We start from the raw sequence: 15,680 nt of genomic DNA, 5'->3' as shown, positions 1-15,680 counted from the left end.
CACTCCTTCCCACGGCGAGGCGATGTGCAGGAAGATGTAAATCCTCCCACTTTGCTCCTTCTGGAAGTGCCCCCAAACAAGGCGCCCTTCAGCTGGGGAGCTCATTCCTTCCTGATGGTGACTGAACCCTTTGCATTGGCGGTGATTGCTGCATTTCATTCAAAACACTCCCAGTGGTTAACTGGAATGAGAGGCTCAAAGAAGACACACACATATACCAGTGAAGTGGTGACAAGGAAAGCAAATTGTAGTAATTACCCTGCAGCCAGGAATTTAGCGAAGGTGTGCCTAATGCCTGAGCTCTTTGCTGACAGCCCGCCCGGCTCCCACACACCGGTGGCCTCTCCTCTTGGGTGGGCTCAGATTTAACACCATTGTGTAAAATTTGTGAAATTCAGAGCTACTGTTATCAGCTTGTATTATCCGGGAAGATTTCAGACTGGAAGAAAAGCTTTGATGCCTGAGGGATTCTCTGTCCTTTCCAGCGGTGCCTCTGGGTTTAATAAAAAGCCATTCTGCCGCACATTTTTCATCTAAAAATTCTCGTAATTCTTCATTATTCCGGGGAAGCAGCTAAGTAAGCATGGCAGAATGTTTCACTTGCACTCTTAGACTGACATTACTGTAGCAGTTGTAATATGCACTCTAAGGCATTGGTTCCAGACACTTTTTACTCTCCTTAGCCTAAGCATGTATTTGAAACATAAACTTCTGTGATTTTACATCTCACAAACTAGACAAAGGAATAAACCAGAATTATTACTTCCATCTGACCACAAGAAACTGATGACCACGGTCATTTAAAGGAGTCTGTGCTGGGCCCCTGAGCTGGGTGCAGGTACCTGGCAGGTTTAGGGCCCCCCATGTCTCTGCACACCCTGCAGAAATGCCCACAGAATGAAGGTTTCTTCCCTAGCTGACTGCTGCCAGCACCGTGCTGAAGGTGTGCAAATGCTGTGGAGGCCCAGGGTAGCTGAGGGTGGGTGTGTTTGGTGCCAGCCCCCTCCTGCCAGGGGACACACTGCTGCTAAGGGCTGGTGCACAGTCACCTTGCAGGGAGACAGTCTCCCTAATACCATACAGCAGGCAAATTGTAAATAATGTATTGATTCACCCTGCTGCTGATGTTAATCTCCTGAACCCTTTGTTAAATTTTGGGATTATACTGGTTTGTTTCAGAAGGTCGGTTTATCTGCAGAGGCATTCCATGCCAGCATAATTTTTGGTGCACTGGTAAAACTCCTCGTGTGATTAGGAGCAAGGTCTCCCTTTTGCAGGTTACTTTTCTCCAAACAGGACTGTGCTGTGGCAAACTCTGCCGGCAGGATGAGGACATGAGGCTGGAAACACCAGCACACTCCACAGGCAGCAGCCGGTGGCCGGGAGTGACGACTGAACTGCAGACACAGCCCAGGCTACCAGGGCTGAGACTTCACTGCAAAAGTTTCTTGTTTCTCCTTTGATCCGTTGAAAGATCAAGTTTCAGGGGAAAATCAGCCAGGACAAGCCGCAGAGGGCTAAAATTACAGCATGTGAAGCAGCAGGGCAGACTTGGTCAGAGATCGCTTTCAGGCTGCAGCTGGTCCTTACTCTGCTAAAGCCTGGGACTGATGGAGGGCCATGTCAGTGCTCTTATTGTTGTAGATACAGATGTTTAAAATTAAAAACAATTGTTTATTAGGCATTCCCAAATGACTGTTTCATAAAGCAGTCGCACACTTGTCTCAGATCTTGCAGCGCTTCCTCTAACAGACCGTGTTAAGTTGTGCATAATGGTTTTAAAAATCTCAAGAAAAAAAAATACATTCTTATATGTTAATTTTGCAGGCTGATCCAGTGGCTGTGTTTTAAAAGTTGACAAAGGAAGAAAAACAACCCAGAAGGTGCTCAGATGCCAAAATTTGTTACATTATTGGATGGAATGAGCAGGGAAGGCCGGTGGGTTGGCTGTGACTCATCTCTTGGCATCACTGCTGGGTGGCACTGAGCATCACTGTGTGCTCTGCGAGCGAACTGGGACCACAGCCAGCCTTCAGGCACCAGCCACAAACCTACTGCCCTCACACTGAGCAACTTCACCTAAAGGTTGAGTGTAGATTGCTTCCCTGTCCAGAAACATTTGTTGGACAGTGAATTCCTTTGAGTCTTTCTGGGTGAAGGAACTGTTGCAGGTAGGGTTATCAAGGTGTCTCAGCAATGCTGTGGATAGCACAGATGGGGGATATTTTTGTGGACAAAAGGTAGGTCTGCAAAATCATATGCACATAGCTATGTTAATGGGATTTCATCTGTAACACTGGCAGGATTTAAATTTTCCAGAATTTGTGGCTTTGATAACTGCTCTGCAGAATTTCCTGATGTCTCTCATGAAGCTCTTCAGCCTTTTTTAACTAAACAACTCCGATTAGACAATTCCTGTTGTGTTTGAAAATAATGCTATAAAAATAACTAATAGCCCTCAAGCAAGAAAATAACCCAACAAAACAATCAACCAAAAAAAAGCCATACCCAAAAAAATAGGATTAGAAGTTCTCTCAGTGTGACGGGCATCATGCCAGCACTCAGTCACACTGCCTGGGCTACTGTGTCCCTCTGGGACCGATTCCCAGCAAGCTGAGTCCCTTGGCTAAAGGTTGCAGATCCTAGAAAGTAGCAGTCCAAATTTTTCTAATGGTGTTTCATTTGCCTAGGGGTTTGTTAACCCCCTCTTTGCCTTGTGAGCCAAAGCTCTTTCACTCAGAGGTGGAGCTCTGTCCAAGGGGAGCAGAGCACTGAATAGCAAAGCTCAGCCCATGGTGAGAGCCAGGGTTGTTGTTTGTCTTTTTCTTTGCTGGGTGTGTTATTTGTCACCAAGCAGAGGATTAATCAAACGGATGCTGCCTGTGAATTCAGAAGAAATTCATGCCAATGATTTACCTGGACTAATGTCAATGTTAGCCCAGCACTAACCAGGAGACCTCCTGAGGTTGTTCAACCTAAATTACACTAGTTCTGTACCTCAAAGCTTAGCTGTCACTCACAAAGTTGGGAGGAGGTCAAACTCACGTTTCACATGTTATTTCCTGAGCAGACCTATGTTTAGTGGTCTCCCTTCTTTGAGGGACTGCTTGGATGTCTCAGTGACTGTCCTGCCTACTATGCTGTAACTTACATGGGTAGTCACCAAGTGTACATGATCAAAACTGACCCCTTTCCATCCTGCTGAACTCTGAGGGCATTATTTAAATTGAGGATGATGAGTGAGTTTCACAGGTCTGACAAGGACCAGACTACCCTGTCCTCACCCACACGGGGCAGGAGATGAGTGAGCTGAGGTGCTAGAGCAGAGGAGAGTACCTTCTCCAAGCTTGCTCTGTCCAGTGACAGGCCTTTTCCTAATGGCTGTGCCCTGCACTGGGAGGGTCCTCACTGACCTTTGGGGTTTGAGATTCCATGGCTTGTGGTCTTGCACCTATTTCTGTGCAGTTAGTGCAGCTCAAAAACTGAGGTGTGCTCACAATGGTTTTGTCTCTCAGATGGCAGCCAAACACGCAGTGGAACTTCACTTGATTTCTGCTTTGCCACATAATTCTGTTTTTCTTGTGTGAAAGTGCAGGGCTGGCAGCGCCCCAGTGTCACACGTGTCTGGTCAGAGATCCATGTGCTCCAGCTCTGGCCCTGCTCCAGCACTGCCCCCTTTGGCAGGACAGGATCAGATGGGATATCAGCATGCAGCAGACACAGAGGTCAGGACTGTCCCCAGCCCACCCCCTAAGCCCTGGGCACATCAGCCTGGGAGCTCCTCCCCAGCCACAGCAGGCCCTGAGAGCCCTGCTCCTTGCTGCAGACCCCACTTGGACACAAATAGAGCTGCCTGTGTGCTCTCTCCACCCAGGGGATGCTAATTCCCTGTCATTGTCCCTTATTGTCAAAATCTCTCCGGAGGTTCATCAGATTTTGGTTTTTTCCCTCTCCTGACCTCCACTTCTGGCATCAGAAAGCTGTTCTCAGCATCACCTCCTTGCACTTGAAATCTGATTGCCAGTCTATTTGTTGCTAATAGATGCTCATTTATTAATATGCCAAGATTAATGGACCTTTTCCCTGGTATAGGAAAACCATATTGCTACATTACTGAATACAGGTCTTCCCTGTCTGTACAAACTGTGAGGAGCTGTTGGATCAAATCAGTTCCTAAATGGGAAGCATTTACATCTCTGTAATGAGAAGGTTATGCTTGTTCCTGGGATTCACATCTTGCTTGTGCACTTCTCAGTCATTCCTGTCTGCCCATGACTGTTGTTCCTCATTCCACTCTTCATAAGAGTATGACACTTTTAGAAAGAAGGTAAATGCCCTCTCTCCTGGCAGGCACTGGAGTTTTGGTCCTTTCCTCAATGTTCTCGGAAGAACTGGAGTCTGGTGAATGCTCCCACCTTGACAGATGGAAAATCTTCATCTGAACTTCTCCCATGGAGAGGTTTCAGTCCCTGTTTTTCTCTTGAGCATCGCTAGGGGAGATTCATGGTTCCTGTGATGCAGCAGCACGTGAGCAACATTTCCCCATGTATGCATGAGCAAGAACTATTAATTTTGAGTATTACCTCCAGCCTTTCTTTTGGTTTCACGTGGAACCCTCCTGCCTGTGCTTGATGAGTCTTTTGTCATGGGGAACAGTGCAGATACAAATATAGCAAGCTGCACTCCCCCACCGCCCTCTGTTCAGACCTGATTTTGGGGATGGCCGAGGGAGCTGCAGGCTGTTCCCCAGGCACAAAGGGACACCAGCAGGGCAGGTCACAGCACGGGGGACACAACTCCAGGGCTCCTGTGAGCAGCTCCGTGTCCATCTCAGTCCTGAGCCCCCTCCAGTGCCTCTCTCCAGCAGCAACACCAAACCCGCGCTGGGGAAGGTGACAGGGAGCTGAGTCACTGACGATTCTCACACTCGGCCCGTTTTTGTAGCCAAAACAATCGACTTTGTTTTCCACAGCTGTCAGTCATGGAAAGCATCTTTGTTTTTTTCTGTTTTCAGTGAGGAAGGAAAAACAGCGGTGAGAGCCTGCAACCGAGTATTACTGATGAGAACTGACAGAGCTGGGCTGCTCCTGCAGAACATTTATTCCTCCTACACCCTCAGTAACTCAGCTTCATGCTTCGAGATCAACAAATTACTCCCACAAAACCGCGCTGTCAAGGCCGAGGTGTGTCCTCTCCCTGCTCAGGCTGTAGTCACTGGCCTAGCAAAGGGATGCTTCCTAGGTGAGCTCATGGATTAAATGTGTGAAGGGCACCGCTTGCTTTTGAAGCTTGCTTAACAGTTTAATCAGCTCTGGAGGCAGTTTGTACAAGCTTTTTTATTTTTTGTTTTTAGCTCTATGTATTTTTTAGCAGAGAAAAATAATCTGCCCCTCCAAAGGCAGTAGTATTTCTCCCAGGCTGGACAGATTAGCAGCTAGAAGTGAGCAACCAGTGTGGGGGGGATATGGGGAGTCCCCTCCTTTCACATCAAACACATGGCATGGCTGTCAAACTCCCAGACTGCTTGATAACTGGATAAGAAATGTCACCTTTATCTGACTCTCTGCACAGCTCTTATCTGGCCACAGATACTCATGGCACCACGCTTGCCCTTCACCCATGTCATTTCTGGACAGCTGAGGAAACTCTCGGCTCTCCTTGATTACGTTTTCACCCTTGTAGATAAGAAGTAAATGAGGCCAAGGAGGTCCCAGGGACACCTGACTCTTCTCCCTCTCCTTATGTTCCTTTATAGCTGACTCACAAAAATTTTTTCCTCTCTCAGTATTTCTCCATCTCCTTTTGAAAGCCAACTGCTTGCTGTTTACAGGACCCAGAAAACTTAAGGCAAAGGAGATACCACCATGTTCATCAAATGACCAGCCTGAAAAGTCTTGAACTTGTGAGTGTCCATCTTACACTTACATGTATTTTTGTCCAAACTGCTTTTGCTCCTTTCAGGTTCTTTAAATCCTGCCCTCAGTGTTCCTTACCAAGAGAGCCACCTCTCTCCATAGTAACCCCAGCTGGCAGCTAAATATTTAACAGTCTGAGAACACTTTTTTTTTCCAGTCACAGAGCTTGTATTTCTTGGGATTACTGAAACCTGGTGTTTCTACACAGTCCGTTTAATCCAGCAGCCGATTTCAAAGTCCCTGGAGTTGTCACTGAGTCACAGGCTCTGCCACTGCAGCACATGCTGAGATGTTAGTGGGAAGGTTTGATGCTTCTGAAAGAGTTTGCTGGTGAAAACATTTTTCTCAGGAGAAATAAGTGGAGTGTGAAATTCCCCCTCAATCTTTTCACATCTCAAGGATGTAGGGCTAATGTTCCTTATAAAAGTTTCTCATTATTGGCTTGGTTGTGTCTAATAGCCTCAGCCACCCTGAACATCTGCTCTGATGGCCCTCTTGACAGGCCTGGCTCATGGATACTTCTAGTTTCATGTGAAAAGTGTTTGAAGCAAGAAGGTGATTTAGAAATCCCCTGAAATAGCACTATCAGTGTGTCTCAGAGAGTGGAGGTGCCATGCAGCAGTTAACTGATCTCTCTGCCCAGTGGGACTAGCTACAATCCCATATATGCCTGCATCACTGCTTCTACAGCACTTATATTGCTTAATTATTTTATTAAGCTCCTTTAAGGCAAGAAAAATGTGATCTGCTATTGCACTGCTGCATAGTGTCAGGAGCCCTCTGCTCCTGGGCTTGCTGCTGAGTCCCTGGGCAAGACACATTATCCCTTCAGGCCCCCTTTCTCCTTACACCATTATGAATGTTTCCATCGTTTCAAGTGGTTCTTAAGTAAATTGGTGTCTTATTTTTTGAAGGGCCCAATGTAAGGCACAGTTAAAATACTGAGGTAACACACTTTCCACAGCCAAGCCCTCCTCCTGTATGAGATGATTTGTTAAAGTGCATAGAATCATCAAGCTTGGAAAGGACCCTTCAGTTTACGGAGTCCAACCATTAACCTAACACTTCCAGGTCCACCTCTAAACCATTCCCCTAACCAGGACATCCACATGTCTTCTGAACACTTCCAGGGATAATGACTCCACCACTTTCCTGGGCAGCTTGTTCCAACGTTGACCACTTTTTCAGAGAAGAAGATTTTCCTAATGCACAATTTACACCTCTCCTGGTGCAACTTGAGGCCATTTCTTCTTGTCCTGTCACCTGTTCCTTGGGAGAAGAAACAGAGCCCCACTTTGTTACAACCTCTTTCCAGGGAGTTCTAGAGAGAAGGTTCCCCCTGAACCTCCTTTTCTCCAGGCTGAACGCTCATGCAGCTCCCTCATCAGACTTGTTCTCCAGACCCTTCCCCAGCTCTGTGTTCCTTCTCTGGACATGCTCCAACACCTCAACGTCTTTCTTGTCGTGAGGGACCCAAAACTGAACCCAAGACTCTTGGTGTGGCCTCACCAGTGCTGATTAAGTTTGAAGAGATTTTCCTAACTTTCATTTTGCTGCTGTCCAGACCACTGTGGCTACAGCAATGCTACTGCTCCTGCCCAGGTCCCCATTCCTGCTCTGCAGCCATGGCAGCACAAGGACATCAATAAAGGCATTGCAGAACCCAGCCGGTCTTGTCACTTCTGGACAAAAAGCTGCACCCTTCTGTGAGAAACATTAGGACTTAGAAAACTTGCATGGAGATATTTATAGCATGGCTCCTTCCTGGGATGGAGAGAAACTTATTTTTGAATACCAGAGAGCAGAAATAGGCCAGCTCTGAAGGTGAAAAGGTATGAACTTCTATTTGGGGAACACTGCGTGACCAGAGTCGCATGCAAAGAAACTAGCAGTGGGTAGAGTCAGTTCAGTTCTGCTGCCTTGGCTTGTGGTATCTTTGAGACCCCTGAGGCCAGATTCTATTCCTTTATTCAGAGCTGAAACCAAACATGAATATAAGGAAGGCAGAATCTGGACATTGGTTTTGTATTTCTCCCCATTTTTTGCATTCTTAACCAGGTCTGTGCCAGGCTCCAAATGTTCCTTGGGAGGGAATCTGAGAGGTAGTAAGCGCTGCTGTGAAATCACAGATCTGCAACTTGTGATCAGAATGAACATCCAGGATTGTGGTGGAGTTTATCCCTGCATTTTTGAGAGAGGATGAAATTATGTATTGAATACATACTGCCTTTCCATTAGCTATGCTATTATTGACTTGGACCAAATTAGCCCTTTAAGCAAGGCCTGCTTGCCATTTTCACAATTCTGGCTTCTAATCATCACCAGCTTATAAATTCCCCCTTCATAGGCTAAGCCTGCTGGAAGGATTTCCATGGAGCTGACACAAGTTCTTTATAGAAGCGGCCGCTCTTTTGTCCTGGGGAATTACAACCCTATAAGTCTTCATTTTACTTGACATTCCAATTTGCAGCTTGGATGCCACAAGAAATGCCTTGGGTTTTGGTTTAGTGATGAAACTTGTGATATTGCAAGTGTAACAGAAAAATGAAGATCTGTAAAGGCCTGGTTAAGCTTTCCTTTGTACATAGCCATCCTGACAGGAAGAAAAACCTCTCTTCAGCTAAGATATGCAGATATATGCTTAATGTCAAACATGAAAGCCAGGGAGATGAGATGCTGGGTTGGTTTTATCATGACTGAGATTGGCTCAGCTGGTCAGAGCATGGTGCTGATGACACCAGGCCTGTGGGTTTGACCCCTCTATGGGCCATTCATTTCAGAGCTGGACCCATGATCCCTGTGGGCCCCTTCCAATTCACAGTATTCTATGATTCTGTGATAACAGAGGGAAAAAGAAAAGTGTGGAAAGCCTTATCTACCCTCAGAAAGAGTCTGCTTTGCTGCTCTGTTTTATATTCTCCGTGTATGGGGATGAGTGCCTCTTTACCAGCTGGAAGAGCTGGGGTTCTCTGGCCTGCAGTAGGAGATGCCAAAGTCTTGCACTCATAGAATCATAGAATTATTTAGGTTGAAATTGTTTAGGTTGGAAAAGGTATCTAAGATCACTGAGTCCAACCATTAACCTAACACTGCCAAGACCATTAGAGCATTTCTTGCTATCTGTCTAGAAGACCTTCCTCACATCCAAGTGAGTGCCAAGAAGGTTACTGTCACACAACCATGGTTGAAAATGAACTAATGGCTTCCTCCCTGGCCTAAGGGATTAATTCTATTTTTGTCTTCCCATCTCTTCAGTTCTCTGAAATTTATAGAGGGGACTGACACCTACACTAAAAAGGGCATAAGTTTAATTGTGTGGGAAAATGAGCTCCTACAGGCAAAATTTTCCCAAGAAGCCAAGGAGTTGGACATCTGGAAGCCTCCTCTCCATCACTCAGAATAAGGATGGTTTGTTGCCTTGAGTAAGAAGAGGCAGGATTTGAATTGCTCCATAAACCCCTCATCTCTTCTGCAATAGCCCTGGTCAGCCATAAGCCAGCTGGGTGGCAGGGACATCCCACTGTGCCTCTATTATTTTCCTCTCAGCCAGTGGCAGAGCAAAGCCCATAGGAATGATTTCCTAGTAAAAGAAAGTGTGCCATAGAGGTGGTTGTGCCATTATGGAGATTTATTTGTCACCTTTTGCTCATGTGACAAGGAGAAATCAATGCATGGAAATAACAATTTTTCTGTCTCCTGGATAACCTATTTCAAACCTGCAGAAGGCTTTTTGGGGATTCCCTGCTTTCAGCAGTGGGTCTTTGGGATTGTGCACAGACAGAACAATTTTCTCTTGGGACTGGCTTTGCACTGTGTTTCAAGGCTGTCCAACATAGCAACAATACCAAAGCAGTGGGCCCTTGAAAAAATATTCCTTTTAGTGGATCTACTTAACAACACCAAAGCAATGGGCCTTTGTAAAAAATATTCCTTTTAGTGGAGCTGCTTTTCCTTGCAGGCAAAGGGAGCTGTGAAGCTACTCTAGCTGATAACTTCTGGGTGGGATGAGGGGAAGTGTTGTAATGCTGTAGTTTCCCCTAACTCTGCTATCCCCACTCACATCTACCAAGGCTTTAAGTATCAGAGATGTCTGCTAGCTATATCACAGAGATATCTGTGACCTTCATTTCTGCAGTCAGCCCTTATTTTCTGCGGTGCTGTCCTAGGGTGACTTTATGATGCTTGTATCCCCAGTCATCTGTTCTGTTTGTGCTGTATTTTAACAGCACAAACAGATCTGTACATTTAACACCAGTTCCAAGAGCGAAGGGGGAGAAAGAAGAAGTGCCAAATTTGTTTTGAGAAACTGCTCTGACTCCTCCTGAAGCACAGACCGGCAGTGGGACAGAGATCTCCTTTGCTTTAGTCAGTTTTTAGCTAGCTGAGGCAGAGAATCTCCCTGGACTGTTTTTTCTTGGGACTGTTTAAACCTGTCCTGGACTGAAAAACCCAGAGAGACACCAGGAGCTCACACCTGCAGCCCGCCGGGGCCTGGACCTCCAGAGGGACTGATAAGAGACTGAGTGAGCCGAGCTACACCCATGGCAAGGACTTTCTCAATTTGGCCATCTCCAGTCTCTTCAGAGTCCACTCTTTGGAGTGGTGAGAGGTTTTATTGTTTCATATTATTAATTATTTTTGCTTGTGGGCACTTTTTTTGTTAAATAAATAGGTTTTTCCCACTTTTCTCTGAGGAAGTTCTTTCCCAGACGGGGAAAGGGGTCGTTTGGGTTTGCTTGCCAGAGGGACCCTATTCAGAGTTTTCCTCCCAAATTTGCCTTAAACCAGGACAAATACATTTTCATTGGTGCCCAATATGGGGCATGAGAAAGTGTAAAAAACTTGTACTGATTGCATTTTGGTTGTACTTTGTGTGGGGATGAATCAGTCAGCAGCCATGTTGCTCCTTGAATTCATAATTCCTCTTGGGATGATGGACTCTTTTCTGTGTTTCTGTTCCCTAGGCCTTTTTGAGGTTTTGATACCTTTCTGGTCCCTAGGTTTATTTTCTTATCTGGAAATAGCTACAGTCCTGTCCCTAACACATACTTTTTACAGTAGAAGTGCATGGATTAGAATTGCTATTTTTCTGGGCTCAGTGATAATGATTTACAGGAAGTTTATAAGGTACTGAATTTGTGCCAGGTATGTTTAGTTTATGGTTTCCTTGTCCTACCCTGCGTCCTAGCTACAGGAGCATGTTTTGGGGATTTACCCCTGCAATCAGCAATTACACCCAGTTTGTTAGAGGAGGAGCAGGGGATGAAGACACAGCAGGGGTAATCTTAGCAATTAAATGCCAGATAAACCAAGAGCAGGCTGTCATTAAGACACATGCACTGGGGACCTTGTCCTGAAGGTGCACCTTGCTCTTTACCTTCAGTCTGAGGCTTTTCTCAAGTATGGCTTGAAGCAAAAGATCATTAAAACTGGGATAACACTTTGGTTTTCCTTTCTCTCTGCTTCCACAGCTGTGTTGTGAGGTGGAGTCCCGGGGCTGAAGCTGGTAGCCAAGAATTAAGTCTCTACCTGTACCAGCTGTTGCTTTCTATGCTTCTCTTCTCAAAGGCTGGTGCTGCCTTTGCAGTGCACCAAGGAGGAGGCAAGGTGCTTTTTAAAACTCCATATACTCTTTAACATGGCTGATGATTTATGTGCGTGTGCTCAGGTGCTAAATGACTTTCCTGCAGCATTTGAGGTCTGGTGAATGAATAACCATCTCTCACCTGGGCAGAGCAGCACTGACTTTGTGCTGTGCTGAGAGCAACTGTAAAACCTGGTCAGGCTTCTCCAGCAATAAGTTGACTTGAAGGCAGCATTTCCCCTTCTGACAGCAACTCTAAAACATTACATGTCCTTCATGCCTACTTCTGAAAAGTCACAGGACTGATTTTCAGTGCTTTTGCTCCCTGCTGAGCTGTCAGACCTGGTGCAGTCTCAGTTCAGGCATTTCTAGGCTGGAGGTGAAACCATACAGGTTTCCCAGCTCAATTCTCCACAAGCATTCAAGGAGGAGTGCTCATTTGGGACAGAGCTGAGTCTCTTAGGTAAAAATGAGAGGAAGGTGCCCTCTGACAAGACAGTGCTGTCAGCCATGGCAAAGTTCACATCTTCCTTGAGAAGGGGCTAGATTGTTACTTTATTTTCAAGGCAACATCTAGGTTTATGCATTCAGGGCTGAATCCTCATCTTTAGGTGGCCACAGAGCCCTCGAGTCCAATGCTAGCTGTCTGTACACTGTAAGGGATGAGTTTGCCAGCTGCTGTGGTGGGCCTGGCATGCAGATAGGCCTCGTCTTTCCAGGGAAAGGCAGCAGTCCCAGTCACAATTACACCAGATTGTCCCCATCTCTAGGTTCTCTGCAGACTTTGGAGGAGTGCTGGCTGCCCTAGCTTGCTGACCCTCCCCTGAGTGTCTGAAGCAGCCTTTCCCCAGCCAGATCACTGCTCTGCTCTCATGTGTCACTTGAGCAAAGCAGCAGACACCTTACCCACCCTGGGAGCTACTGGGTTTATGCTGCTGTTTGTGCTGGTGAGCCCTGTCTGTGAGCACAGGTAACACGTGAGGAGGGCTTTGCCAAGAGCTTGGCCTGAGGGTGGAGGCTGCAGCAGTGAGGGAGGGCACCTGCCTTCCCAAAGCAGGGTACAGCTGGCTGCAGGTGTCTGTGCTGCCTGCTTTGGAGACTGGGCTGTTGCCACTGAATTAGTGCCACTGACAGCCCAGCTGACCTCTCAGAGGCTCTCGAGTGGATGTGCCTGTGGGAGGAACGGGTTGCCCAGAGAGGTTGTGGATATCCCATCCCTGGAAGTGTTCAAGGCCAGGTTGGATGGAGCCCTGAGCAATCAGATCTACTGGAAAGTGTCCCTGGCCATGGTGGGGGGTAGGAATGGGGTGCTCTTCAGTGTTCCTTCCAATCCAAACGATTCTGTGATTCTACAATTCTATAATTCTGTGATTCCATGATTCTATGATAAATGTTGCATGTGTTCTCATGCCTGAGATCAGTTGCCTTTCTCTCACTATAGGCTCAAAAAACTGCACAGTCTTTCTGCAAACAGAATTTGCCAGAATTAGGCAAAACACACCCCTTAGTAACTTTGCACTCATACAGAAAAGTTTGAGTTCAGACAAAAGTGACTTTCCTGCTTCTGTGGGTCAGATGGCTGTGTGTGTATTAGATTAGTTCCCTGTTGCCATGGGAATGCTGTGAAAGAGATCTTCCCCATGGAAGATGGGAAATGTTTGCTTCTGACATGGTAAAAGCCAGTTGCTTGCCCTTAGGAGCCCAGGGGAGCCCTGTAACATGGGAAAGCCTCTCAGACAGAATTTAGGATTGCAAAATCTCTACCTGCCTTCATTAACAAATTGCGTAATGCTTCATTGGGCAAAGAATGCCTGAATTGTGAGTTTGCTCAGAAAAAAAGCAAGTAAGTGGGTTAAGAATGACACTTCTATAATTAACTTCAATATCTACATCAGGTTGCAGTTTGACATGGCAATTTGAACACATGTGCCTAATTTCACTGTGCTTTTTTCAGTCTCTCCTACTCAGTTTGGTATAACATTAAATAGTGGGCAGGCCCATGCTGCACAGATGTTGTGGACATGCCTGTGAGGAAATGCCTGTGTGTCAGAGAGCTGCGTGACAGACATCACGTGTGCCATGGACTGCTTGGAGCACCTTTGAGGCCAGGCTGATGTTGGGAAAGGAGCCCTGGAGTGCAGTTCATACCCACAATTCCTACCTATTCAGTCCTCATCAGGGATCACCTTTGACTGTCTTCCTCCTGCTCCACACAACTGTGTCCTTCTCCTCATCCTGGGTGGACTTGACAGGAAATCCGGTCTGAAAAAAAGAAAAACAAACCACAGGAAGCTTCTTTGCTCAGCCCTTCCAAGAACTGCTATTTTTAACATATATCTATATACCAACATAACAGCTTGACCTTAAATGCTTTTGCAGTTTACAAGTGGTCAGATAACATTTGCCTTTCAGTTTTGTTTGCTTTCCTGGCTAAGACTGCATGAAGAGCCACCCTGTTCACACAGGAGAGGTTTCACTTGTGGCTTGTCTAGCCAGGAACACACACAGCAGTGCCAGGGGACTCAACAGGAAAACCCAGTTGTGTGAGGCTGCCAGCCTGCATTTGCAAAGAGAGAGTTCAGAGGGTTCAGACGGATCTCCAGATCTCTTATGCTTTTCCAAACCATAATTCTAAATATTCTGACAATTATCCATGACTAGACAAATATTCATGCAGGCACAGTAAGCCAGTGAGGTTAGCCTGTTCTGTGAATAATCATCAATTTCATGTGTGTTTAGGACATCTAAATTCTCACCTCTCTTTGAAGCACTTTGAGACTCATACAAACACAACTCCTTTGTGTCAGGGATGAAAACTTTGATTATTTGCCACTGAAGCTGACCAAATCTCCTACTTTAAACATGAGCTCCCCTTTGAATGGTAAATTGCATTTAGACCTTATCACTAACTCTTTCCAATCTTTAAAAAGTCTCTAACATCATCTTCTGCTTGTGGAGCTATTTATCAGCTGCCAGCTCTCTGCCTCCTCTGCCCAGAACACATTCCCAGCTGGCAGTTGCCACCCAGAGATGTCCCCACTGCCCCTGTCACCATGTCAGGGGTGTAAAGGTGATGGACAGCACCTCACCACCTCCCCAGGTTCTTCTGTCTTGGGGCTTCTCTGTGGCTGAGATGGTGCCAGGAAATCAACTCAGAGCCCGGCAGTGAGGAGACCTCTAGAACAGAGACAGAGGGTGAAACCTCCTGAGCTAGCTCCGCTCAGGGAGGAGGAAGGAGATCTGTGGAAAGTACAGCAGAAGGCTCCAGCAGCTCCCAGAGCCAGCAGCTGCTGCTTTTCCTGCTGCCCATCCCTGCAGGCTTACTCCTCCTTGTTTGCAGTCTCACCTGAGCTGGGAAGAGGGAACGTGGGCTGTGTTTGTGTGTGTGGTGCTGGGGAAAAGGAGGAAAGTTCTCTACACCTTCTGTAAGATCTTTGGGACCCCCAGTCAGTGACAGGGAAAGGTCTCTGTGCTGGCTGCAGTCCTCCAGGGGCTGCCCCTGCACATGGCCCTGGACCCTGCAAACTGCATTAGGAAGGGGCTGGAGCCAGAACGAGCTCCTCATGGGTGTCTTCCCGAGGCTGTGAAGTGACTCACCCTCTCTGGGAGCTGTTCCTGAAGACGGGAGTGGGAGCAAGGTGTCAGAAACTGAACTAAAACAAAAGTTAGGTTCGGGCCCAGGAAGATTTCCTGCTGCTGCTGTGGGTGGATAATAACACAGCCTCCAGAGACACAAGGCAGAGCCACTGAGGCGGAAGGGTGAGCACAGGCCAGGACTATTTAAAACTGAAAGCCTGTGCTTCAGGTTTTTATATGTGAAAGACCTAATTATGGGGACTTAAATCCTGTCAGAGCAGCTACTTCAGATGACTGAGTGCAGGGTTGCTCACAGCATGGAGGAACATTCCCAGGTTGTTTCAGAAAAAATATTCCGGGACTTGATCCTTTATCCCTTTTCACACAGTCAAACCTCTCTCATGCCAACAGCTCATGGAGATCAAGGCTGCTCCACCAGAAATAGCTCCTCTGCAGTAGTTGATCACTGGGTTGGTTGAAAGGTTTTAGTCTGAGCCTTTTGCTGTTACATGGGCTGGGCCATGCAGGACAAAGACAGCTCACACACAAAGGGGCAGCACAGCTGGATGCACCTCCAGCAAGCACAAGGAAGTTATATTTGCTGC

This window comes from Prinia subflava, chromosome 2, assembly GCF_021018805.1.
Source record: "Prinia subflava isolate CZ2003 ecotype Zambia chromosome 2, Cam_Psub_1.2, whole genome shotgun sequence".
NCBI classification, from domain to species: domain Eukaryota; kingdom Metazoa; phylum Chordata; class Aves; order Passeriformes; family Cisticolidae; genus Prinia; species Prinia subflava.
Note: the sequence above shows the minus strand (reverse complement) of the source record.